At 42.8% G+C, this 26561-nt stretch overlaps 1 protein-coding gene across 5 annotated transcripts in view; it reads right to left on the reverse strand.

The window, feature by feature from the left end:
• Positions 1 to 26561, reverse strand: part of KLHL25 (kelch like family member 25) — a 147475-nt gene that overhangs the window by 52632 nt on the left and 68282 nt on the right. For 2 of the 5 annotated variants that reach the window (XM_075897038.1, XM_075897040.1), the window contains 3 exons: positions 25781 to 25817; positions 22970 to 23128; positions 17764 to 17903 (listed from right to left, as the gene is read on the reverse strand). The gene's annotated coding sequence lies outside the window, so the exon portion shown is untranslated. The remainder of the gene's footprint in view (positions 1 to 17763; positions 17904 to 22969; positions 23129 to 25780; positions 25818 to 26561) is intronic. The other 3 variants (XM_075897039.1, XM_075897041.1, XM_025181727.2) reach the window with 2 other exon arrangements.

Consider the following 26561-nt stretch of genomic DNA (forward strand, 5'->3'; position numbering starts at 1 on the left):
TTTTTGTTGTCCCAGCTAAGGAAGAAGTAAAGGAACAAACTATATAATCTATATAAAAAGTGAAACATACATTAGATTTGTGAATGGAAAAACAGAGCAGTTACTCTTTTAGGGTACGTCTACACTTCACGCTTATTTTGAAAAAATGAGGAAGAACGGCTCTTGTGCAAGACGGGGTTTTTGCGCAAAAAGGAGCCGTCTACACTGCTCTTTTTTGCGCAAAAGACTCTTTCACAAAAACAGCTGTTTATTAATTATGCAAATGAAGCATGGCTATATTCCATGCCGAGTTTCATTTGCATAAGCTTTTTCACAAGAAGGCTACAGTGTAGATGTAGTCGAAGAGAGATTAAAAAGACATGGACTTTTCATCTTAGAAAAGCAGAGATTAAGGGGGGGGATATGATAGAGGTCTATAAAATCATGACTGGTATGAAAAAAGTGAATAAGAAAAAGTTATTTACTTATTCCCGCAATAAAAGAATTAGGGGTCACCAAATGAAATTAATTGACAGCAAGTTTAAAACAAACAAAAGGAAGTTTTTCTTCATTCAGCGCACAGTCAACCTGTGGAACTCCGTGACAGAGGATACAGTAAAGGCTAGAACTTTAACAGGGTTCAAAGAATAGCTAGATAGATTCATGGAGGTTAGTTCCATCAATGGCTATTAGCCAGGATGGGTAGGGAATGGTATCCCTAGCTTCTATTTCTCTGGAGGTGGGTGATAGGGGAGGGATTATGTGACAATTATCTGTTGTGATCCCTCCCTCTGGGGCATCTGGTATTGGCCACTGTCGGCCGACAGGATATTGGTTTAGATGGACCTTTGGTCTGACCCAGTATGGCTGTTCTCATGTTCTTATGTAACATTTTCATTCCCCCCCCCCTCTTTTTTTGTCCATCCAACTTTATTTCTGTCCAGTTTTTCAACTAGTGCAAGGATAAGGCCTCACACAATTCGGAGACCATGCAAAGTATAGAGGGAAAGGAAACTCATAGAAATTTGAACACATATGTCAGGGAAAACCTAGTGCCTAGATTGGTTCTAACTTCTAGAGGAAGTGATACCTTCCATGTCCCCAGTGGTATAGGTCATTTCCCCCTCCCTAATAAGAAAGTCAGGTCCAGCTGAACTTAACCCCGTTCTCTTCAGGCCTGGTAACTTAGCAGTAAATACTTTTGCTGAGAGCGTGGGCTTTAGCCCCATCCCTGCTAAACGCTGTCCAAGATGTGGATACATTCGGAATATCATTGTTAATTAAACTTGGGAAGTGTTTATTGCAAATATAAACCAGCCTGCGAGCCCTGTATCAATCCTGACTGGCAGGATCAATATATATTTCTTGGCCATGTCCAAATGAATGATGATCAGTAATAGTAATAACAGCTTCAGAAAACTGATGTTAGAGAGATTGTTATTTCTGCCATGGAACTGAGCCCCAGGAGTTTGCTCCTTTGGCTAATATCTGTGGTTGTTGCGTCTCAGAGAAGGATTTCAAAATACTTTCAAAATGCCTTTCTATTAGAGAATTGAAAAATTTACCTCCAGAAGGGCCCTGAAAAGCAGAGATTATTACAGTTGATAAGGAAATAGATTTTCCCTCTTGGAAAAGTTTGACACCACTGAATTCATTTTACTTTTCATTGAAATCTTTTTTTAATGATTTAGTTGGAGCTTTGTTGAGAACTGAAAATTTTCAAGTTTTTGACTAGCAAGTTTTTCAAATTTTCAAGTTTTTAAGTAGCAATTTTAAACAAAATTATTTCTTTGATTCTCTCTTGAATACCAGCATACTTTTGGTTGTGGGGTTTTCAGTGTTTACGCACAAAAAACCCTGAAGATGTTTGACAAGAACTGTGTCATGGCTGTTCCTCACTCTGGCACTTCAAGTGCAGAAGGTGGGGGCCCGCAAGAGACTTTAAAATACCCTGCCACTAGAAGCTTTTGTTTAAAAACTCCCCAAGGTCACAGATTCCCTGACTTTGGATTTGGATTGCTGATACCACCCAAATGCAAAAACCCCTTGGAGACTCCAGGATGATATACTTGGGAGTTTCTTCCTGTGAGGTATCCTCAAGCTCTTTAACTCTCCTTCTGGAGAGAGCTTGAAAACAAATGGTAATTTCTTAATAGCGAACCATTTAGTCTTTGGCACATGCACACAGAACCTCCTGCTTTCTAGGACACAGGAATCAGACCATCACTCTATACATTAAAAAAAAAATTCTGTGGGACAACAGAGTGACATCATCATGTCATTCTACATCCCACCTACCTCCTCTCTGTCCCCCGTCCTCCTTCTCCCAGCTCGAGCCTGATCTTACTGCTTCTAAACCAACTTCTTACTCCCCTTCCTCCACTCCCACCCCACAGGGCTTTCAATGTGAAGAAATGTGGCACAGTAGCTGGCAGACCCCACATTGCAGGCATGACAACCTGGGGTGGGAGGGAGGTTGCGGTGCTTGGGACAGCAGCCTGGGGACAGGCGTTAGGAGTAGGGGTCCCAGCTGGGCTCATGTGCCAGCAGTAGGCTCTTGGGGGCTCCCCACTGTCAAGTTCTTGGGGAGCCAGAACATGGTGCTTGACTTACCACAGCTGCCAGAGCTGGGGCAGCTGCGGGCAGAGCTGGGGCAGTGAGCAATGCAGGAGTGACTGCACAGGGGGAGAGGTTGGGACAGCGCCTCCTGCACTGCTGCTTCCCCCACTTCAGCAGGCTGCAGTGCCCTGGAGCACTGCATGCACATGGCACTACTTGCACCTTGCTGTGAATGTCACCGCCTCGCCCCCCTTCGCCTCCCGCTGTGGTGCTCGGGTGACTTCTGCGCCGCTCAACCGGGCCGCCGGGCTGCCACGTGGGAGCAAAAGGCGCAAGCGGCTGTTTGGGTGCCACACTCCCCATGCAGCACGGGGAGCGGGGTGCCCAAATGGCTGCTTGTGCCGCTTGGTCCTGCACAGGGAGCGTGGAGCCCAAATGGCCATTTGGGCTCTGTGGTCCCCTGAATGAGAGGCAGGACGGGGAGGAGAAGAGAAAGAGAGAGATGGAGAGAGGCAGGAAGCGTAGGAGAGCTGAGAGAGAGGGGGGAGGCAGACGGAGAAGGAGAGAGAGAGAGATGGATGTGGAGGGCTATTGGCTAGTAAGAATAGAATAGAATAGAATAGAATGCCTGTGGTCACATGGGAATTTCCTGATAGAGTCTAGACCAGGGATCGGCAACCTTTCAGAAGTGGTGTGCCAAGATTTAACTTATTCACTTCTATTTATGGATCTGCATCTCAAGGAGAAAAGGGGAGGAAGTGGGGGTAGGAGCTGGCTGAGTAAGGTGACCATATTTTCTGAACGAGCTGCAGCTAGGGATAATGGTTTGATTTAAATTATTAAATATATTAAGGGTTTTAACTTTCTTATGTTAGTTTATCAAACTTCATTTGAAATAAAGTAAAATATTAATTTATGTTGAACACAAAAAGTTTCATTTTTTTGTTTATTTATGGCACGGGTGGGGAACCTTTTTTATGTGAGCGGCCATTGACCCACAGAACAATCAGTTGGGGGCCACACAGGTGAGAAGCAAAAAAATCTCCCCAAACCTCCAACCCTCACTCATTTGGCCCCCAACGGAGACACCTCACTTCTCTGGCACTCCAGCGTCATGGGGTTATGGGAAAGGACAGAGAGGACTGAAATTCGGGGTTTCCCATAGGCCAGATTTACTTTTCTGAGGTTCCAGAGTTTGTGGATTTTATGGACCCCCTTAGGCTCTGGGGTAGGGACAAAAATGAGGGGTTCAGTGTGTGAGACAGAGCAGCCAGCGAGTGGGATAGGAATGGGGTGCAGGATCTGGGAGGGAGGTAGGATGCAGAAGGGGGAAAGGTTGTGAGGTCTGTGTGGGAGGTAGGGTGCAGAAGCAATCTGGGAGTAGGGTGTCTGGCCAGGAGGGAGGGTGCAAGACCAAGGGAGGGTGTTGGAGCAAGCTGTGGGTGCAGGGTCTTGGCGGGAGGAGGGTTTGAGGTGTGGGGGTCTTGTCATGAATGGGACTGCTTACCTGGCTTCATGCCTCCTTGCAGTGGGGAAAGCCTCATGCATCACTGCACTGCCATTCCCCCAGTAGGGTGAGGAGGTGGAGGGAGCTCAGCCTCCACCCCCATGCAGTGGGGAGCCCACACAGCCGCAAGGCTGCAGCACCAGCTCTGACTTCCCACTGGAGGGTATGTGTGGGGTGTGTGTGTGAAGAAAGCCCCGATCTTCCCCTCCAGACCCGGCTTATGGCGGAGAGTGGCAGAGCAAATGGCTCCATACACTGCTGCTCCCCTGGTGGAGTGGGGAGGGGTGGGAGAGAGCGGCAGCACATGGAGTGCATCTGCCAAGCCTGAGCATGCCCCACCTTGCAGCGCCCCAGCCAGGCTCTGAGCGGCCCCTCCCAGGACTGAAATGGCAGCTGCAAGGTGCTGAGGTCTGGGAGCAGTTCCGATGGGTTTTTTCTCAGACCCAGCCACCCTCCTTCCTCTGGCTGTGATAATGGTGGCTGCTGTAACAAGTATAACCACCACCAGGCAGATTTGAACCTGGGACCTCTGGAGCTGAGTATAGGAGCCACTGAGCTAAATGCTGGCTGGCCCCCACCCCATGCTGTAGAGGTCTCTTGATCTTAACTGTTGCTGTGGTCTAGGTACCACTTGCATTGCTCAGTAACCACACTACGTATGTGGGTTACATAAGCAGCCACCTGGTAATGGAGGACGAGGTAGTAGGACTGGACTGGGGCCCTGCATGGCAGAGGCAGTCCCGCAGGGGCAGAGAGGGGCCCACGTGGCATGTGGTGGTGGGGCAGTTGCAGTGAGTGGCAGGGACTTGCTGGGACTTGAAAAATGCTCCAGACTCTGGAAACCACATGCCGCTGGAAGCTGCCTTGGCTGCTCACAAGCAAAGTGCCCAGAGCGCCTACATTCTCTTTTTTTAGGCAGGGGAGGTAGGGAGGCCGTTGCTGCTTCACCACACTAGCATGACCCTGTTCCAGCTAGGGAAGGGAAAAAGCAATGCATGGAGCTGGGGGGGCTAGTGTTCCTTGCATGGCAGATCAGGAGGGGGGGCTCAAGTGCCATTATCTTGCGTACCATTTATGGCACGTGTGCCATACGTTGCCAACTCCTGGTCTAGACTAAAGCCATGTCTACATTTACAAGTTCACAGTAGCACAACTGTACCAATACAGATTATATAGCTGCATTATGCTGACTTGAGAGAGATTTCCCCTTTACATAATAAAATCAGCTGAATGAGCAGTGGTAGCTATGTTGACTGGAAAGTGTCTCTTTCTGATACAGCGCTGTGTATGTAAGTGCCTATGCAGGCAAAAGTTATGACACTCAGGCTATGTCTACACTATGGCAGTTTTGCAGAAGAGGAAATGCAAATGAAGCACTCATTTGAAAATCTCACACTCTCATTTGCATTTTCTCTTCCGATCCTTTTTGCGGAAGAGGTTTTTGCAAAAAAAACTGCAGTGTAGACAGAGCCATTTTTCGGAAAAAAAACCACTTTTGCACAAAATCCCTTATTCCTCAAAAAATGAAGTTTACAGTATCTTGCGCAAAAGGTTTTTTTTCTGAAAAATGGCCCCGTCTACACTGCAGTTTTTTTTGCAAAACCTCTTCTGCAAAAAGGATTGGAAGAGAGTATGGAAATGAGACCACAAGATTTGCAAATGAGCGCTTCATTTGCATTTCCTCTTCTGCAAAACTGCCATAGTGTAGATGTAGCTTCAGGGAAATGTTCTTTTCACATCCCTGAGTGGCAAAAGTGGTGCCTCCATAAATATCAGTATAGACCTGGCGTAAAACTCAGATTCTGACTACTATTGAGACCTCACTTCCTCCATAGTAAGCTGCATCATTCCCAACAAATCCCAAACCAAAGAGAAAATCATAGTTCTGAAAACACTACATAATGGAGGCAAAACAGTGGTTGGTATCACTTCCAGTTCCTGGCTTCTTACATCTGGTTCTTACACGACCCAAGAAAGAAACTGGAAAGTCTGTTTCCTAGGGGATGTGGACCAAAGAGATTTCCCTTTACAAGGACGAGAAAGACAATGCAGTTCCCTAACTTTCTTATATTTTCTTTTTGAAGGCATTAGCTAAGGTAGTTGTTAAATCCATGACCTTTTGAGCATGTCTCAGCAAGGCCTTTCCTCAGGGGAGCATGGTAGAGCTGCTGCCTTCACTTCCTTCCTTCTAGAAGTAGCACACTTCTCCTCTTAAACATTTTGCCCTGGGTTATAACAGTTTTTGACTCTCATCTTCCTGGCCCAGCCCCCTGATGAGACAGAAAGGAAAAATAGAGCAGAACTCCCCATCCTTCCCCCCCCTCACTACACATTGACTGTTGGGGATAAGATTTTAAGTCACGGTCTTGATTACTGAATTTAGTATAGCCTGGTGATATCTCACGATAGGTGAACAAACCTAGCACACACAGGGCTGCTCAGAGCCAGTACTCATAGCATGTCTTATTGAAGACCCGGTTGGCAAAGCATGCTCTTCCCACTTTGCAAAGCTGTTACTGGCCACACCCCTTTTGCATCCTCATGCTGTAAACGTCTTTCCTGCATATCTGACTGGAATAACTACAAGGCTCCTAGGAATGGATGGTTACACCGTACATCACCTGATAGGTAATTTCCCCAGACAGGCCATATAGACTCAGATGTGGCTTCTCTGAGATCCCTTGAACTCCTACTGCAGGGGTGATGGTGGTGGGGGATGTTTCATTGACTCCAAAAGGAGTTTGGCTTGGAATGGTCTGCTTTCCAGGCACCAGTGCAGGGACAGAGGAGTGGTTACTTGTATCTCCCATGTTCAGGGGCTTCAGGGCCCCTGCCAAGGCATCCTGATGGCTGCTGTAGATCACACTCCTGCTTCGCTGGCCCCTATGATACTGTGCAAGGGTGTAGAATAGCTGTGGCACAAATCTGAATAGACCACACTTCCTTTTGCTACCAACACCCCTTTTTCTTTTTACCTGGCCCACAGTCTGCCCCCAACTCATTCCAGCATCCCAGGTGGGATTTATGGCAGGTCTACATCCCCTTTCCATATTGGGGCCTCAGTGTTATGATGCTCTGGGCCCAGGATGTTCATTATTAATTGTTTCAATAATAATCAGAAGTGTGTGTATCCATTCTATGCAGAATCTATCTATCTATCTATCTATCTATCTATCTATCTATCTATCTATCTATCTATCTATCTATCTATCTATCTATCTATCTATCTATCTCTGTTGTACCTAGGTGCTGTTATCATCCTCATTTCCATTCTTAGCACTTCTCTATGGATTTTCATGAACAGTTATCATAATACACTTTTTTTTTCCAAATCTCTAATTTATCACCATGGCTTATGATTAATTAGGAAGCACATCCTCCTCCCTATCTTGTTGTCCACACAGCACAGCAGTAGAGGGCAGGAAGATAATGAGCCCTCAGTATTCTTGATTTACATGTTTACACATTAGCTCTTTGCAGGCACAGTGGGTCCTTTATTATGCCACAGTTATTAAACACAAAGGAAGTGTTAAAGTAACACGGCATTTAGGAATGCTGATACTGGCAAGGATGCCTTATCTCTGAGCAAAGAAATGTTCTGATCACAGTCAGTGTTTTTGGGTACAAAGCAGAAAGAGTTTGGGGGAAAGAATCCCAGAGTTACATTAGCAGGATTTAGGGAGTTTGTTTTCCAAAATATCTCCAGTTTTATTGTTTGTAGTTTTGTGATGGGAGAAGCAGAAATTTCCTGCAACCTCATGATAAAGCAGCCCTTATTGCTGAGAGGCATTCTCCCTGGCGGTATATATGCTGCACAGGTTATACCCAATGTGCATGGGACTCCAAAGCTCCTGCTGAGTTCAACTGAGTTGTGAGTAATCAGCACTTCTGAAAATCAGCTCCAGTGGGCTAAATGCCTCATAGATAGATTGTTGACTCGTAAGAACTAGCCTGATGCCATCTTTTAATTTTTTAATCCTACTTTTCAATTATTTATTTAGGCTCTGGGTTTTTGTTGTTTTCATTTTTTCATTTAATTTCATGTCATGCAGCTGGTGCAAAAAAAAAAAAAAAAAAAAAGAGAGAAATTGCACAGGTTTATAGTTTATTTGGAAACATGACTCCTTTTTTAAAATCTCCAAATTCAACTTTTTGAAATTTAGTACATTTTGATCAGCTCTTGAACTGATGAGAAAAAAAGGGGATAATATTTATGATAGCATTGTTGGAACACTTCCTGTATTTATTTTTCAAAAAAAAAAAAAAAGTTTCATTCATCAATAATATCAGGTGTTCAATACATTTGCAATAGAGCCTGCTTCATATCAGAAGCAATAATCTTGGTGCATGTGAGATTTATAAAAATTGTGGAACTTGAATAAATTAGTACTATATTTTTAATACTAAACGGTATGAATACTTGGCATATATCTAGCACCATACATCTGTGGATCCCTACATGCTTTACAAATATTAAGTAGTTCTGCATTGTTATGTGAGTTATCTCTATTTTACAGGCTGAAATCTTGTGAAAACAGTTCAAAAGGTTTTGGCACTACTGAGTTAGAACCTGGACTGTAACGGTGGTCCCATCTCAAATCTAAGCACTGAACTGTAATTGAAATGGCACTGGATGTGGGTAGTAATGTAGTCAAATCCATGAGTGAGAAATACAATTTTGAAAGAGCTTCTTTCTCTCTCAGCAACAGAAGTTCGTCCAATAACAAATATTACCTCACTCATCTTGCCTCTAATTCTAGGGATAATTTTTTTTAGATGAATTGAAGTTAAGTGAGCAAAATATCCTAAAGTAAGAGTTTGCAATCATTAAGGTAGGAGATAATTGAATCACATAATGAAGTATTGGGCATGAGCCTAACCTCACTCACATCCAGGTTAGGCTGGAACTTAGCTGACTTTCATGGCATTACTCCTGATTTACAGTGATGTAAACAAAATCAAATTCAGCTTTATCATATACGGCACATCATGCAGTTCGTGTACAGGCAGTCCCCGGGTTACATGGATCCGACTTGCATCGGATCCCTACTTACAAACGGGGTGAGGCAACCCCACACTAGCTGCTTCCCCCCAGCAGACTAGGGAGACGCGAAGCTAGTGCCACACGCCTCCCCCCCCCCCCCCCCCCCCCAGCCGACCAGGGAGACGTGGAGCGGCTTTTCTCAGCAGACACCTCAGCTTGAGAATAAAGGACTGAGGGAAGTGAGGTGTGGGAGAATAAAACTGAGCTCTGGAGAAATGTTTGGCTAGAGTTTCCCCTACAATATGTACCAGTTCCGACTTACATACAAATTCAACTTAAGAACAAATCTACAGTCCCTATCTTGTACGTAACCTGGGGACTGCCTGTATATATTCTGGGCCAAATTCTGTCCTTTGATGCATGCATGTGATTCCATTTCAGTTGGTGGGAGCCATACACTCTATTGAGAGAAGAATCGGGTTGTGTATGTGTGTTGAAAATGTAAGCTTCTTACATTCTGGGTTTGGCAACGTTTATTGCCAGAAAAAAATCAGGTTGAGTGTGAGTATTCCCTTAGGAACACAAGATATTCTGTCTGTGGCCTCTAGGTGTCACTGCTGACCCACATTTGGGAGAGCTAGTATGTAACTGTTCCTATGGCAACAAGTTTATTGAGGCAGGCAGAGGCTTTATTTTTATTTTGTCCCTTCTTTCATGAGTCAAGGAATGTCTGCTCCTTGAAACTGGATCCGTTGATATACAACTGTCAAAGAGAGATTGAGCGAATCACCCAGACATAATCACACCGTGTGCTAGGAAATAAGAAACTTCAAACATCAGAAATCGCAGCTTTTCACACCGTGACAAGCACCACCATTAAATGTCAAGTGATAGTCTGACTGCTGAGTATTCAGAGTAGTCCAACCAGGCCCTATCAGAGGGGAGGCCAGGAGGGCCATTTGGGCTGGGCCGCAGGAGACAAAGGGGCCTCAAATTTTGACATTTTTCTACCAAGTCATTTCCCTTTATTATACACCTTGGCTGCATCTAGACTGACAAGTTTTTCTGTAAAGCGGCCGCTTTTGTGCAAAAACTAGCTATCTACACTGACCGTTTGATTTTGTGCTAAAGCACTGACATTCTACTGTCCGTAATCAGTGCTTCTTGTGCAAATGCTTTGACGTTCCCGTTTGGGCAAAAGCCCTTTTCCGAAAATGTTTTTGCGCAAGAGGGCCAGTGTAGACAACTAAAAACTGTTTCGCGCAAAAAAGCCCCGATGGCGAAAATGGAGATTGGGGCTTTCTTGTGCAAAACCGCGTCTAGTTTGGCACGGACGCATTTCCGCAAAAAGTGCTTTTGCGGAAAAGCGTCCTGCCAATCTAGAAGCTCTTTTCCGCAAATGCTTTTAACGGAAAAACTTTTCCGTTAAAAGCATTTGCGGAAAATCATGCCAGTCTAGACGTAGCCCTTGGAGTTATAGCTGAGACAACAAACGAAGCTATATATACCTGCAAAAAATTGATTCAAATCATTGTGGGACCTTGGGCTTTCACCAATTTTTTGGTCACATCAGAGTTTTCATCTGCGTGACTGGAGACTGGAGTAGCTTCTTTGTGATTAGTGATTCTGCATTATGAAACACTGTTTACAGTCTTTGCATAGTTTAGATGTTTTGAAAGTCGTAATTAATTCTGTTACTATAAAGTGATTTTGCTTGGTCTGAGGATGAGTTTAGCTTTTAAATCAGATGTTTATCTTTGCATAGGAGATTTTTGTATTCCTGTTTTTTCTTATGTATCTTCATATACAATAACTGTATCAGGCTCAGCTGTAAGTTACCTCTTTGTCCGGTTTTAGATTCACCTTTAAAGGCTTTTTTTTTTTGTGATAATAAACTTTTAATTCTAGTCGTTTAATAAACTTTATATCTAATCTGGCAATCGCCCCATGTTCATATTCATAATAACGTACCAGTTTTTAAAGGAATTTAATAACGGGAACATTTAGCAGACAAAATTTCAAGACTTTGAAATATGGTTATAAGCAGGGCTCGCCAAGCAGCGGCGAGCCCTGCTTGCCAGCCGTATGGAAGCACATGCTGTGCATGCGCTGACCACGCTGTGCGGCCCCACTGGGCTAAAATCTACTCGCCACTGGTGAGTAGATTGCCTAATTAGTTGAGCTCTGGTTATAAGGGCCATAATAAATAACAACCCCAAACTATCCTTATATAATATTCATTGAAAAGTATATACAATTAAAATTTTGTATAACCAATAGCCTTTAGCAAATTAATTTATTGTGTGTTACAGTGTTTTAAAAGAACCCCTTTATAAAAATGAAGCAAAAAATTTGAAAGTGGTGCAAGTAAGAGATGGCGAAAGCAGCAGAGTGAAGCAGCAGTTAAGAGTTTAAAGCCTATAACATCATTTCTTGTAAAAAAGACACCACAGCCATTAGATGGTCATCATACTGACAGTGACACTTTCAGTTTTGATGATGAAAACTTTGTACCCATAAATGACATTTTAATGCCACTGCCTCAAAATGAGGAGGTCATTAGTCAAGACACAGAAATGCCAACAGCAGCAAAAGAGGGAGAATCTCTGCTTGATTTAGAGCCAGAAAAGCATTTCAGAAAAGCATTTCTAAAATGAAGAAGCGGCGAGGAGTCCTGTGGCACCTTATAGACTAACTGAACTGTTGGAACATAAGCTTTCGTGGGCAAAGACACTTCAGTTAGTCTATAAGGTGGCACAGGACTCCTCGCCGCTTCTGCAGATTCAGACTAACACAGCTACCCCTCTGATACTAAAATGAAGAGTTTTGCTTGCAGTGGAAACTCACAATTAAAGTTACATTTTTAATATACATGCTATTGGTATAATGACTCAAGTGTTCATTTTCATATATTCTTTTGGTTTTAGTATGACCCTGTGGATGAGAAGTTAGATACGCTGGGGAGCTGGGGCTTGGACTGGGCTGGGGCCTCTAAACTCAAAGTGGCCTAGGTCTCTGTTATTCTCTGAGAGGGCCTGAACCTAACTAGTGTATTTCCAGGAGGCAAAGGGATGCAAATCCCTTTGGTGTCCTGCACGGATATCAGTTGCACCCCTGAAGAATCACTGGGAGCCCATGAGTGAAAAGGAGGAGGAGGCTGTCGTAGTTATTTTGGTATCTGGTGTGATAATCAAAGATATTCTGAGCCTGATTCTCCTAGGGACAAGGATGGACTGGAGATCAAGTCTGAATCTGTCCGAAGGGCAGACAGGCTCTTAAAGCAAACAGAGACAGGGTCTAGATTCTGATCTTATAATTGCTATAAAAAGGGAAATATTGGGAAATCATTAGGGACATTTAAGGGATGCTGAATTATGCAAACACCTCTCCTTCCCAATCTCAGATGTATTTGCTGCATTGTTGATCAGACAGTTAATATCTCAGATTCCTCCGTCCTCTGTTCCTTTATTATCTGTATCATACTTTATGCTTAATTAAAAGCAGAGGTGTCTGTTCCTCTCACAATGCATGCACATAACTCCCACGTTCCAAGATCATCAGAGATTGGAGGAACCCTATTCCTGTCTCAGTGCTGACTTTTATTTCTTGTTAATTGCTAGTAGGAAATTTTGCCAGTATTGCACTTGGGGTTAAATTAATTAGAAGCTCCTGTGGAGGCAGCATGCTCAGTCTTAAGGTAAGAGTGCCGAGGGAGAGGGAAGATCTCCTAGGAGTACAGATTAAAAGACTGGTCTCACAATTAAGAGTTTGCAGGATCAGGCCCATAGACAGAAAGCTATAGGCATCTTCTTTTCCAACCTTAACAAAGGCATTTGCTGTCACAAGGATTCTGTAATATTAATAAATTATACGTGGACACGTCATATATATGGGAGCTGATATTCACATGCTATCTTGTGGAGCCATGTGATATCCTTCAGAGATGTGTCATATCATTTCATTAGTCATTTACCTTTGACAAATCTCAGCTGTACTATGCCCACTAATCTACCACCTCCAGATTTATTGCATCATTCCAGACATCTAAGCAGCTTGTCCTTTTATCAATCAATCCACCAGAAAGATGTTTCCTCTGTCTGCTCTCCAAATGGGGGGAAATCCACTCAGGTAACCTTGCGTGAGACCCATGAGGGGTATGTTTCAGTCCTGCACAAGTACTAGACTGAACATAAATAGGACTTTAAACTCTGCTGTCTCCCATTCTTGCTAGAAATTGGAGCACCTACCCCTCTCTTATGCTCCACTCTTCCTACGGTATTATGGATAGAAAAGCTGCTTTTGGTCATTTTTAGATATTTTTAAAATGTGCTGTATTTTTCCCCTCTCTGAGTGGGACTCAGGGTAAGTAAGGCACCTGGCTTTGCAAGAAGAGAATGAAAAATAATCGAAATACACTTTTTTAAAAGCTCTCTGAAGTAACTTTTCTGGTCAGGCATCTACAGACTCTGTGATGGGATAAGTTGATATACAGGTTTTGATGACCCCTATGGGATGAGCTGCATAACCAACTACAGTTTAATCCAGTACTCTCTGTCTAGTCCAGTACCATCCGTAATCTGGCATGATTTCAGTTAGCCAAATGTCCACATATCATGGTTGTGGCTAAGTTTCCTGTGGTCCCATAAAGTTTGTTTACAGACACCAGTCCTTGCTATCAGTGTTCTGTGCTAAATGTTTTCTAACAGCCCACTAAGAAGTGGAAGTGTCGGTGATGCCCAATAGTGACCTCCCATGGTTTGGCAAATTCTTTGATATGGCAACGATCAGGTCCTGAATGTGTCGGACCAGAGAGGTTCAACCTGTAGTATCTTTATCATTCTGAGCAATGACAAAGTCATCCAAAGTTCATGCTGATGAAATCTGCTGATCGTATTATATAACAAATCATATATCATATCATATGTATTCATGTATTGAGCTTTTCACAGCAGATTAGGGGTTTAGACCATTACTTTTAACAAACAGTATGTATCTAAATCTTGTAGGCAGTTTTGAATATCTCAACACATGGGGATGTGACTAACTGAGATCAGGGCCCCATTATGCTAGGCATTGTATATATCCATAAACACAGTCCTGCTCTGGACAGTTTACCAACTAAGTAGATATAACATACTGAGGCTGTCTGCACTACAGAATTTTTGTGGAAAAACAGGCGTTTTTCCATAAAAACTCACAGAGCATCCATAACTCAAGCGCATTTTTGTGCAAGAGAATCGAAAGATCAGAAGGGTTTTTGTGCAATTGGTATTCCTCTGTCTTTGAGGAAGTAGCCTTTTTGAGACAGAGTTTTTCGCAAAAAGCTGTGTGTGGATGGGGAAGAGGAGGTTTTTGCACAAAAAGAGGAAAGAGGAAAAAGGATAGGTGACCTGGTGGCCATTCTGTGCATACCAATCAGTACTTACTTTCAAGAGAGCATCTATGCAGTCTGGACGCTCTCTTTTGCAAAAGCACATCGCTTTTTCGATGCACTTTTGCAGTGTGGACGTGCTCTTGCACAAGAAGTTTTTATGGAAGATCTCTTCCTACAAAAGCTTCTTGCACAAAAAGCCTGTGGTCTAGACATAGCCTGAGGGTGGGAGAAAGGTATATTTTTATTCCTATTTGTAGATAGTGTGGTGTATGTCTGACTTTAATGGGGATGCACAAGGATTTTTGGGGACAGGCTCTATTTATCTGATGGCTTGGGAGCCAGAATCTTAAATTAAGTAAAGCTCAGAAGAACAGCTACTGCCTAAATTTTCCACCATTTTGGCCAAGCTCGCACCAGAACAGCTGGATTGAAGTGAATTCTAAATGCCAGAGGTGACCCAGGCTAGCTCCTAACTCAAAGCTCAGATCCTCACCTAAACTTAATCCAAATATATCCTTCAGCCAAGCCATCTCCTGATTACATATCAACAGAAGGAAATAGCTCACTGACTGATACAGCTAACATGGTGATTATCAGGAGATAAACAAATCTCATAATCAGGTTGTCTATCTATCTGAAGATGCTTTTATCTTTCCCTGTACAATCTGGACACTGCTCTGCCATGCCACCTGCCTATCAATTAAGGAAGAGAAGATTCATGGTCTGATAAACTTGGCAAGTGCCTCCAGAGTTCTAAGTGGCAGAGGCGAGCCACTCACATTGTTTTAATAACAGCACAAGGTGTCCACTGATGTTATCACATCATGTCTGCTCCCTTCATTAATCTCCCTTTGCCCGCCACAACTGAAATTTTCCACTGTGACAAGCCCAGCGTTGAGATTTTCATTGACATGAAAAAATGCCTGCCTTGTTAATATTGTAAACGGACTAGAAGCTTTGCCTGCAGACTTAATTCAAGAGTGCTGTAGGCATGAGTGGGTTACCAAAGCTCTTTCTCAAGATAAAAGACAGCTCCCTGCCAGAAGCAACTCAAACATCTTTATGACATCCCAGCACAAAAAACAATTGAAAAGGATCGTCATAAAGGGAACCATGTCAGTTGTGAACTTTACTGAATTGAGTCTAATGCAAAATTCATGCTGAGGTGTCACCAACGAAAGGCAGTTTATTAATTCAACTTATCTAGAGCTGGGAGGCAGTAGTCATGGTACATTACCAGCGTATGAATATTCCTCAGGCTCATTTGGGTTTCCATGCAGGCTCCCTCTGCTAGTTTATACAAAGGGGTCTTTTGACCAGAAAAGCAGCATTCTCTCTTCCCCCTTTATGCACCTCTTCATATTTGTCGCATGCTGAGTGCAAAAGGGCTAAGGAAAGCATGCTATCTCTGCTGTCTGACTGATCAGAATGCAACACAAAGATAACTGTGTGTCATCCCTCTTTATTCCTGTCATGCACTGGGAAACATTCTATTCCTCCATTACATTTTGTGCCCTTTCAAGCTAACTTTCCTTATTGTGGAAGGGCAGAGGGAATTTTCAAAACTCCTTTTTTATGTGATCTCACCTTTATTTAGTGCCTTAGCTCCCTAAGGTTCACAAACAGCTGTGCAGAGTGTAAGCATAGAGGAATTATTGAAATGACCCCCTGTACCTATGGAAATCACTAGTGCACCTACAGAAAGCCTACTCCGTTCTGCATAGGGAAAGCACTAAGAGCAGCAAGCATTTCCACAAAGTTGCGTTTGAAAAAGCTGAAGAAGCTGAGTCTGTGGGCAGGAAGCCTTCCTAAGAAGAAATTGGAATGAAGAAACATAATCTGTCCCCATTATCTCTCTGCACAGCAGGACAGAAGCCAAGACAGATAGTGGATGAGATTGACAGATAAAGATATGTAAATAGATCACAGCAACCCTGGCAATCTACATCCAGAACCCAAGGACATATCAAATTCAATGAGTTGGATCCTGCCCTTTGAAGTCAATGGGAGCTTTGCCATTGACATCAGTGGGGCAAGGAGTTCGCCCAATGTGTAGGGAAGACAGGAAAGGCTTGTTGGTCAGAATTATGTTGAAGAATACAGATCAGATTCAGCGCTGATAGAAGTAGACTGTGCTCTATTGAAGGTGATGGATATTTGCCTACCTTTAGGTAGGGTTGAATTTGTCCACAAATGAAGGAAAATGGGAGAGGAAATCAAGGGCCTGGAGCTACAGAAAGATGACAGGAGACATGCTCAAGATGATTGTGTGACTGAGAAGTCAGACACAGCTAGATGGCAACTGTAATATATAGATATAAAGAGTGAATCAACTTACTGAGGCCTGAAGAGCCTTTCGAAAAACAAGCAATATTTCAGCTCTTTGAGACCAATGTGGAGAGAAACCTCACAGAAAATCTATGAAGATAACATCATGGTGCAGCTCTTTTTGGTTGAAGATTTAAAAACACATTTTGAAAAACCTTTTAATGTTGAACATTTTTGTCATACTTATGGATGTTACCCAGAGTGGCTTTTATCAGATGTACATTTGGCTTGAAACACGAAGGTAATTGCAACTTAACAGTCTATAAAAAGAGGCATACAAATACTGCAGAGATTTAACTGGCCAAAAACTGTTTTCATTTACATCCCTAAAATCCCATTGGCTTTAATGAAGTTGCATAAATATAATTGATGGCAGAATTTGATCTGGAGTAGTAAGGAGAATAAAAGGAAATGATGATGGCAAGGGACTGTGAGTCAAGACTTGTGGATATTCACTCTGCTACTGACTCACTGCATGACTTTGGTCATGCTCTTTAATTTCTCCTGCGTTTCAGTTTGCTCATCTGTGCTTAATCAAGCTTACTAGCTCACATGAGTATTATGAGAATTAATTAATGCTTGCAAAGCTACTTGGGCATGGTATATATGCAAAGCATTCATAATAATCATTAGGAACAAATGAAAATTTACAAAGTCAATGTGTAAATCATAAAATATCACTAAATTACTTAACTCAGCTCCACTCAGTGAAATCATTTTGAAACATAGGGGAAATTCTGTAATGTTATAGAAAGCAAAATTAAAAAATTGGCATGATAGTCTTCTTTAGCCTCAGTCCTGCGAAGACTTATTCATATGTTTAATGTTATGCACTGTGAGATGTCTCATTGACTTCAACAGGATTGCACACAATACACTGTGTAAGATTTTGCATCTATTGCAAGGGGTAGGGACTCTGACACAGTGAGGGCCTGATACTGATTGAGGCCTCCAGGGTGCAATGGTGATCAGTAATCATCTTTGTTTAATTGTTATTGATATTAGAATTCGAAGTGAACAAATTAAACTCACATGTTCTGTTCTCTCAGCCAAGCAAGCAATAGTATGGAGCGAGATACGAGTCAGATCCCCAGAACTGGACATTTGACAACCTGTGCAGCCTCTATGGGAATGTTGCAAAGGTGACTTCTTGCTCCCTGATGTTTGGGTACCTGGGCCCCCAAAAGTGAGAGAGAATAGGACAGCTTTAGGGATGCTTTGTGATATACAGCATTTATGCACAGTTCTGAAAGTTGGAGATCACTAAAGTGCAAGGGCATATGCCCACTTTTCCTCAGCCACAACACCTCTGCTGGGTGGGGGATGCTATGAAGGGGTGTGGAATGAGTTGGCCAAGCCAGCTTTCCACCACTAAAGGATTAATCTGCACTAAAAGAAATCTCACCTGCTTTGCATTATCAGAGCAGCACATAGCTTAACAGAGCTGAGGAAATGGCCCACTGGTATATTGTTTTCCTTTCTTATGCTTTTGAATAGTTTTAATTACATTTATGTAGATATCTATTTTGATCTACTGCTAGATGGCAGTAGATGCTAATGTAGCAGTCCTGTTGGCATCTGGCTGTTTACAACCATTTAGTTCAGTCACAGTTGTGCACAAAATGACTAGCTGGAATTTAGGTTCATTTGACTAACAGACACCAAGCAACTCCAAAGGCTGTCTTTGACTTAGATTTCAAACTTCATTCCTTAAGTGTCCCCTCAAATTAGATCTTTCTAACTCAGTGATGGGCAATAATTTTGCGCCAGGGGCCAATTTGGAATTTTTTTAAGTGTCCCCAGGCCACACAGGAAGGGGTGGGGCATAAAGCAGAAGGGGTGGGGTCAAGATACTTTCATGTTTCCCAACCCCAGATAATGATTGGTCTGGGGGTGAGGCAGTGCCTTTGCCTCCCCACATCCACTGTGTTACCGTTAGGTGCCCTAATTGGACTGGGGGCAGGGGAGCTGCAGGGCCTCTGCGGACCAAATTCACTCACTTGGCGGGCTGGATCCAGCCCGAAGAGGCTCTTTTGCCCACCCCTGTTCTAACTGGGACAGGAGAGATGACAACACCCCAAAATTGGATAGATCTTTTATCTCTCCCCACTTTCTGTACCTTAACATGTTTTTTTGTTTATTTATTTGTTTTTCTGGTGACAGTTCTCCTCACATGAAAGCATGCTGTAGCCTACACATCAGAAAATACTGGGCTCAGAAGAGTTATGAAGGGCTGAAAGCTGTATCCACTTTCAGCAGCAATATCTCCAAACCCTCCAAGAGAACATATGTCTCTACTGTCTCTCCAGAGTACCATCAAGAAATGACTTTATGAGATGAGATATCCTGGGCTATTATATTCATAATCTGATATTGCAACATTACATCTCAAAGTTACATGTGGTTGTGCAGCTCAGTCACTATGCATGCCTATAATATTTTTCTTTTCTTTCCTATAAAATGCTCATTACAAAAGAGAAAAAAGATTAGGACGAATTTGATTTGTGGCCCAGCATGTTGGGAGTGGATGTCTCAGGAGATCAGTGTTGGAAAATGGGATGAAGTAGCAGTGCAAAGACTTAATGATCCTGAGTCTTTTCTTGCATTAATGTAAAATAGGAGAAATGCCATAGATGCCATTTAGTTAAACTGGTATAAAACTAGAATTAGAGAGAAGAATCAAGTTGAACGTATCCAGGATTCACTGAGTTGTGTTTTGGTAACCTATGTGACAGGGATGGGGCTCCAGTCCAGCTTCTAAGTGACAGTTTCCATGCCCAAAATATATCATTTAAATTTGCACCATTGACATTTCTCAACTAATAGGCCAAAGACTGATTAGATAGAGACCAAACTCTGCTTCTCTCCTGCTAAAACTGATTTCTTTATACTGGGGTCCCTTCAGGACAATTTACACTCTCAATGTCCGGATCTGGGGAAAACAGAAGTCTTTGACCCCATTTGCTATCCAACACCTTTCACCATTGGTCTTTACTCATGCAAGGAGTCCCATTTAAGTCAATAAGACTCTTTGTATCAGGGCTACTTGTATGAATGAGGGTTTATGTAGTCTTTCCCTAGTACCACTAGTCTGATAGTTTGCCTACACAGGGGCAGTCAAGAAAATTAACCAAATTACTTTTTAAAGTGCATTAGTTCAAACTCGCCAAATCCCCGTGTGAATGCTATTATTTAGATCTAAAATGGCCTTAATTCAGTTAAAATGAATTCACTTTGGAAGCAAATAAAGATAACCGAATTAAAGTTACTTTAATTCTGAATGAGGTTGTTCACACAGAGGTGTAATGTGTTTTAACCCACTCCATATCACACCATTAGTTAATTTGGATTAACTTTCCTTCATGTCCCCAAACAGAGAAGCCCTGAATGATTAGGCATGCTGTATTGTCTTTCCCAGAAAGGATTAGACTTAGGGTTAGGGTGGTGCCTGAACACTTGCTACGAGGGATATATAAAGAGCTGGAGAACTTTTTTCATATTTTTTATTCTTTCAAATCTTAGCTCAAATCCTGGTTGTATGCAATTTTCAAGGCCAACACAGTTTTGATGGAGTTGTGTTAAGTTTGAAAAGTTGACTGACTCTATCTTAAAATGGATACACTTAAAGGTGGATGAAAGGTCTATTTTATCAGTGTTGAGAGAAGTAGTTCAAAAGCAGAGACAGCTTCTTTCTGAAGACAAAAAAAATCTCTTTCTCGCCCTTCTCCTGCCATGAAAGTGATTCTTTGTGAGAGTAACTTTGTGCCTTAGAGAAGAATCAAATACACTGGAGGTGAAGTAGGAGCATATCATGGATTTTATCGCCAGCTATATAATATATGGCTCTTAATTTTTATCTGATAGTGGCACATCCATGCCCGCTCTTACTCCCAAATATCTCTTGTCAAGGAAGCTTTTTAGGATAGTCTCTTTTCTTTACCTCTTTTGAAATGACCACTAAATGGTTTTGTATTAGGCCAGCTGGCTACAGCCTCAAAGGAAATTATTGTCTCCTTACCTTTTGGCTCAGAGAAAAAGTCTAAAAATAATCCTTACGATGGATGAAGAGAGACACATGACAGAGATGATGAATTCTGAGTCCTAGTTTTATCAGCTGTTGAGGCCAGCAAGATCAAAGGCCTAATTCAGATGGATGAATGAGAATTACTTGAGCAAGGAAGGGGTATTGCAGAGTTGAGTCCCATTTTTGGCAACTTGATTCTTTAGGTTCCTAAACGCACATTTCATTTTGATTTACTAAAATGCTGTGGCACATTGAGGGGATAGTGTGAAAGCTGCTGAGTCTGCTTCTACCATCTTGGACTGTAAGGGTGTGTTTACACAGCACCCAAAATTCGAAATAATATATGCAATTTGCTTATTTCGAGTCTATTTCAAAATAGGATATTTCAAAATTTTGCATTGTCTACACAGCACCAAATTTCAAAATAAAACGCTATTTTGAGCCATCCTTTACTCCTCGTAGAATGAGGTTTCAGGGATGGCGGAACAGTGTGTCCCCTATATTGCGAAATAGCAGACGCATTCTAAAGACGCGGGGTAGTTATTTCAGGATACCTCTGGAAACCCAAAATAGCATTGCAGCATAGACATACCTTAAGGCTACATCTCCACAGCAGGCTTCTTGCGCAAGAACTGTTTTACACAAGAGTTCTTGTGCAAAAGGTCTTCCACAAGAGTGCGTCCACACTGCCATGTGCTTTTGTGGAAGAGATGTGCTTTTGCGCAAGAGCATCCATGGCAGTGTGGACGCTCTCTTGCGCAAGAAAGCTCTGATAGCCATTTTGGCCATAGGGCTTTCTTGCACAAGAAACACCTGTTGCCCGTCTACACTGCCTTCTTGTGGAAGGGCTCTTGCACAAGAGGGCTTATTCCTCATGGGGAGAGGAATAACTTGCGCAAGAAGCTCTATTTTCCGATGCTTTACTGTAAATTTATTTGCTCAAGAACGTGTGTGCAGTGTAGACACTCTGCAAGTTTTTGTGCAAGTGTTCTTGCGCAAAAAGCCTGCAGTGTAGACATAGTCTAACTGTGTTAGATCTCAACAGCTCAGTGGGGCCTCAGTATGAGAGACCTAAGGAAAAGTCAATAGACTTCCAGAAGTGTTGCTGGTGACTTAGTGAGGGTCATTCTTCTGTGGAAATCATTGCTAAACCTGTGACCTGGCATTTTGTTGGGGATGCTGTGTTGCTGGAGGTGCTGTCTTTAGGATAATATGTAAAAGCAGGATCCTGATGACTTGGTGATTAAAGATCCCAGTGCTCTTTACGTAAAAGCAGGGGTGTTAACTCTCCTGGCTATCTTCCAATTCAGATAATTAATTTCTACTTATCTATTCTCTCCCGCCTCTTCAATTTCTACTGGATGCAATCTTCTTCACTTTCTCCCTTGAACTGTTGTATTGTGTTGTATTGTGTTTAAGATGGCCTCTTAAATGGGAAAGACACAACACATACAGCATCACTACTGAGGAATGGTCATTCTTATTTTCACTGTGTTGCCTCCTTAGACTCCATTTGAAATGCAGGAGCCACAGCCTGGTAGGAAACAGCTGGTGGGGATTGTAAATTGGGGTTGACCAATGATTAATCCAGACACTGTAACATCACTTTATAGCCTGGGCTTGGGACCCACAAGTGCAGGAATTAGGGGTGAGATGGGTGCTACAGCATGTCTGGGATCCCAACCTAGCACCCAGGGTCCCAGTGGCCTCCCTGCAGCTGCAGGCTCTGCTGCCGGCCCTGCTCCCAGGGATCCAGAGGTCGCCCTGCACTCCTGGGGCTCTGCTGCTGGCCATGTGTGCTGGGGGCTCTGCTGCTGGCTCTGGGCCTAGAGTCCTGGCTGCCAAATGTGCACATGGGATGTGGTCTCTGCTTCAGCCCCATGCACTAGGGGCTCTGTTGCCAGGCTGGGGGAGGGTAGGACAGAGGAAAGGGGGCTATGTCAGCACCCCCACTCTTAAAAATGTTCCAACACCACTTTTGGGACCTGATAGAGAGGGAGAGCTTGCAATCCTCTCCTTTGTTTCCCCTACTCTTTGTTGTGACAAAATCCCAAGAGGTAGGGAAGAGGATTTTGTTTTCTTCATGGCATAGTACCCACAGCAGCGATGGAGGCCTGTCTCATTTGGCCTGGCAGGGCCCCTTTAAGATGGGCAGACTGAAAAGAACAGTGAAGTCTCTGCCTGACCAGTAGGCCAGCTGACTATTAGACTGACCTGAGACACATCCCCTTCACAATCTTCTGAGACAAATGCAAGTCATGCATATGTGTTTTCCCCTCTGTAGGTACTCTTCTTTTCTGCTCTGCTGTAACTCACAAAGCAGGAGTTTGGTTCAATGGACCCAAATTTGCTTCACTGAAACTTCTGTTCACCCTGCCAAGAAATGACACCTTTCTCGATACGGATATTTAAGCAAATCATATTACTGCGGACTCTCTCTGGGTTAAATTTCCCCTTCTTCATTAAACTTGCAATGACAACTTCATCTCCCAGCTGAAGCATCTTATAAAGGATCTCCATGCCTAGATGGCCTCTAAAATGGGAAAGACACAACACACACATGCACACACAGCATCACATAAGCATATTAAACATGTTCATATGAATTATTAAAGACAATATCACAGCAAAGCTGGCAGAAATATAACCTACATAATTGGCACCAGCGGGCTGCAAGTGTCAGAGAAAAAAACCCCAAGAATTAAATGGGTATCAGAGGAAATCTAAAATAGTTTCTTAGTCTGTTTTCTTTTTGACAAATGAATTCTGTTCAGGGGGTGTGAAGGACTCATAGAGCTAGTTAACTCTTTACAGGCTGCATTTAGGCAAGCAGAAATTCCCAAGCACTAAGAGTGCATAGATCCTCTTATGCATTCATTTGACCTGTAGTCAGGAATATGCCAGCATTCTAATTAACAATATATATTCAGTAGAAAAGTGATTCAGAGTGTTGGTTTAAGCAGGTATGCATTCAGAGTGTTTGCATTTTCTAAACCCTCTGGAATCAAGGATAGGGAGAAGAGTATGTTTCTCTTCGATTTCTACATTTGGTCTTGACAACCAGAGAACAGCTGGTCTGGGTCTCATTGGTAGATTGTAGATAATGGGAGAAGGAAGATTGTCAGGCCTGTCCTATGCCTTTGAACATGCCAGATTCCCCATGAGATAGAGCCCTGAGTGTGCCAGGAATGCACCCTGCCTGAAAACTCAGCTGCTGAAGCATCCAGACAATTGCCCCTCATCTGTACTTTGACTTTCCTGCAATCAGCTGTGATGTGTGTCTCTACTATTCTCTTTTCCATCTCTATCACTCCTCTCTAGTCTGGATATGTATCACTCTCCTTTGAGCAGAGCTAAAGGTATAGTTAAACATCAGGGCTACGTCTACACTGGTGGGTTATTGAGGAATAATGGCGGTTCTTCTTGAAAACATCCACACTGCCTACCTGCTCTTGCGCAAGAAGATTTACAGTTCAGTGCGGTAAGAGAGGGCTTCTTGTGAAAGAGCTATTCTCTTTTCTAACAGGTGTAAGCCCTCTTGCACAAGAGCTGTTGCACAAGAGGTCAGTGTGGACCCTCAGCAGGGGTTTCTTGTGCAAGAAAGCCCTATGGCTAAAATGGCCATCATAGCTTTCTTGCGCAAGAGAACGTCCACACTGCCATGGGCGCTCTTGCACAAAAGCACATCTTGGACATGGCAGTGTGAACGTGTTCTTGTGCAAGAACCCGCCAGTGTAGGCATAGTCCTAGACACAGAATGAGAGGCTCTATCCTGGGAAGTGGTGACCAAGAAAAAGATTCAATGGTAATGGTGGTCCTCTGGGACCTTAAAGTCTCTAAGTTACAATGGATAAGCCCCTGACCATTGCTTCCAATGCAATGCTTATGCATATATAATACAAAATGGCAAATGCAATCCAGATGTGTATAAGCAGGAAATGGCAAATAGGAGCCAGGCGATTTTACCTTTGTATGCCATTGAAAGACTGAAACCAAAATACAGCATCCAGTTCTGGTGTCCACATTTATAAAGGGATGTTGAAAAATTGGAGAGAGGGCAGAAAAGACTCACCAAAATGATTCCAGGGCTGGAGTAAATGCCTTACAGTGAAGGCCTCAAAGAACTTTATCTTATTTAAAAGGAAACTAAAAGGTGAGTTGATCACAGTGTGTAAGCATGGACAGAAAATGGCCATGCATGAATGGGCTATTCAATTTAGCAGAGAAAGGTCTGGGAGAATAAAACCAAGGATTGGAAGCTGAATCCAGACAAATTTTAATTATAAAATTAGACACAATTAGTTAGCAGTGAAGCTGATTAACCATTGGAATAAACCACCAAGGGAAGTGGTGGATTCTCCATCTTGCTTTTCTGTATGGTATGCTTTAGTCAAATCCAAGCTGTAGGGCTCCATAACTGTATGAAATGTAATGAACTGGCACTCGGGTTACATGATCTAATGTCCCTCCTGGCTTCAATTCTGTGAGTTTCTCTGTCCTGCTCTTACATTCAGTTTAAGCCAAATGGTGTTGGGGAATACTGTCCCAATAAAGAAATGACAAAGTATGTTTGACATTAGAACACAAATATGCTGTTCAGGATGAAAAACAACTCTTCCTTGTGTAAGGATTTAGCCCAGCTCTACAAAGTGCTAGAAGAGATGACCAGGGCCTACAGCACATCTGGTCGAAAGCAGAAGCAATCCTGACAAAAAAAGCTTTGAGTGTTTGCTGTCCGCTCTTCCACCTCTAACCTCCTGGGGTGTAAACAACCAGTTAGAACTGCTACAGGAAACAAGCAGAGCTCTCTTGTCCTTCCCTCAGGAGCCCACATCCTTCTCACCAGAACGGTTTGTGGAAAAGGGAGGAGAAATGGCCATCAGAGGGTAACAACCAACTAATACTACTGGCTATTGGAGTTTGTCCTTTATTTCATAGGGCAGAGACTTGTGTTTTTCTGCAGATTCTATTAGATATATACATTTGAGTATACTGTTAACTCTAAGCAAGAGCATCTCTTGTTACCTGGGTTTGATATTCTTCAGGCAGTGTCCATTGGCACCTGCAAGATGTAATTAGTTTATGTCTTTATTTCCTTTAAGTGTGTGAACATTAAAATTTGCCAATGCTGAAGCTCTGAATGCCCAGGAATTTCCTTCTTCAAGACAGGCCCAGCAAGGAAAATAACAGAACACCACTAGCCATCACCTACAGCTCCCATCTTAAACCCCTCCAGCGCATCATTGACCATCTACAACCTGTCCTGGAAAACAATCCCTCAATCTCACAGGCCTTGGGAGACAGGCCAATCCTCCCCTAGGCGATGTCTACACTACTAGGTTATTTTGAAATAAGTTATTTTAAAATAATAACTCCAGAAATAACTATTTCAAAATAGCACGTCCACACTACAGTGAAGCCTCAAAATTAGTCTGACGCAGGCTATGTCTACACTGAACGCTTATTTTGAAATAACTCATGTTATTTTAAAATAACAGTGAGCGTCTACACAGCAAGCCCATTATTTCAAAATAATTTCAAAATAATGGGCTTCTTACTCCAACTTCTGTAACCATCCTCATTTCACAAAGAAGAAGGGAAGTTGAAGGAAGAGTGTTCACCCTTCAACTTCCTGCTGCGTAGATAGTGCCAAAAGCTGAGTTAAGGTACTTTGACTTCAGCTACTCAATTAACATAGCTGAAGTTGCATATATTAAATCTACTTTAGCCCGCAGTGTAGGCATACCCTAAATGTGGATATACTACCTCAATGCAGAGCCCCAGGAAGCACTGGGGAGTCATTACT

The sequence above is a fragment of the Pelodiscus sinensis genome, chromosome 14 (genome assembly GCF_049634645.1).
Source record: "Pelodiscus sinensis isolate JC-2024 chromosome 14, ASM4963464v1, whole genome shotgun sequence".
Classification (NCBI taxonomy): Eukaryota; Metazoa; Chordata; order Testudines; family Trionychidae; genus Pelodiscus; species Pelodiscus sinensis.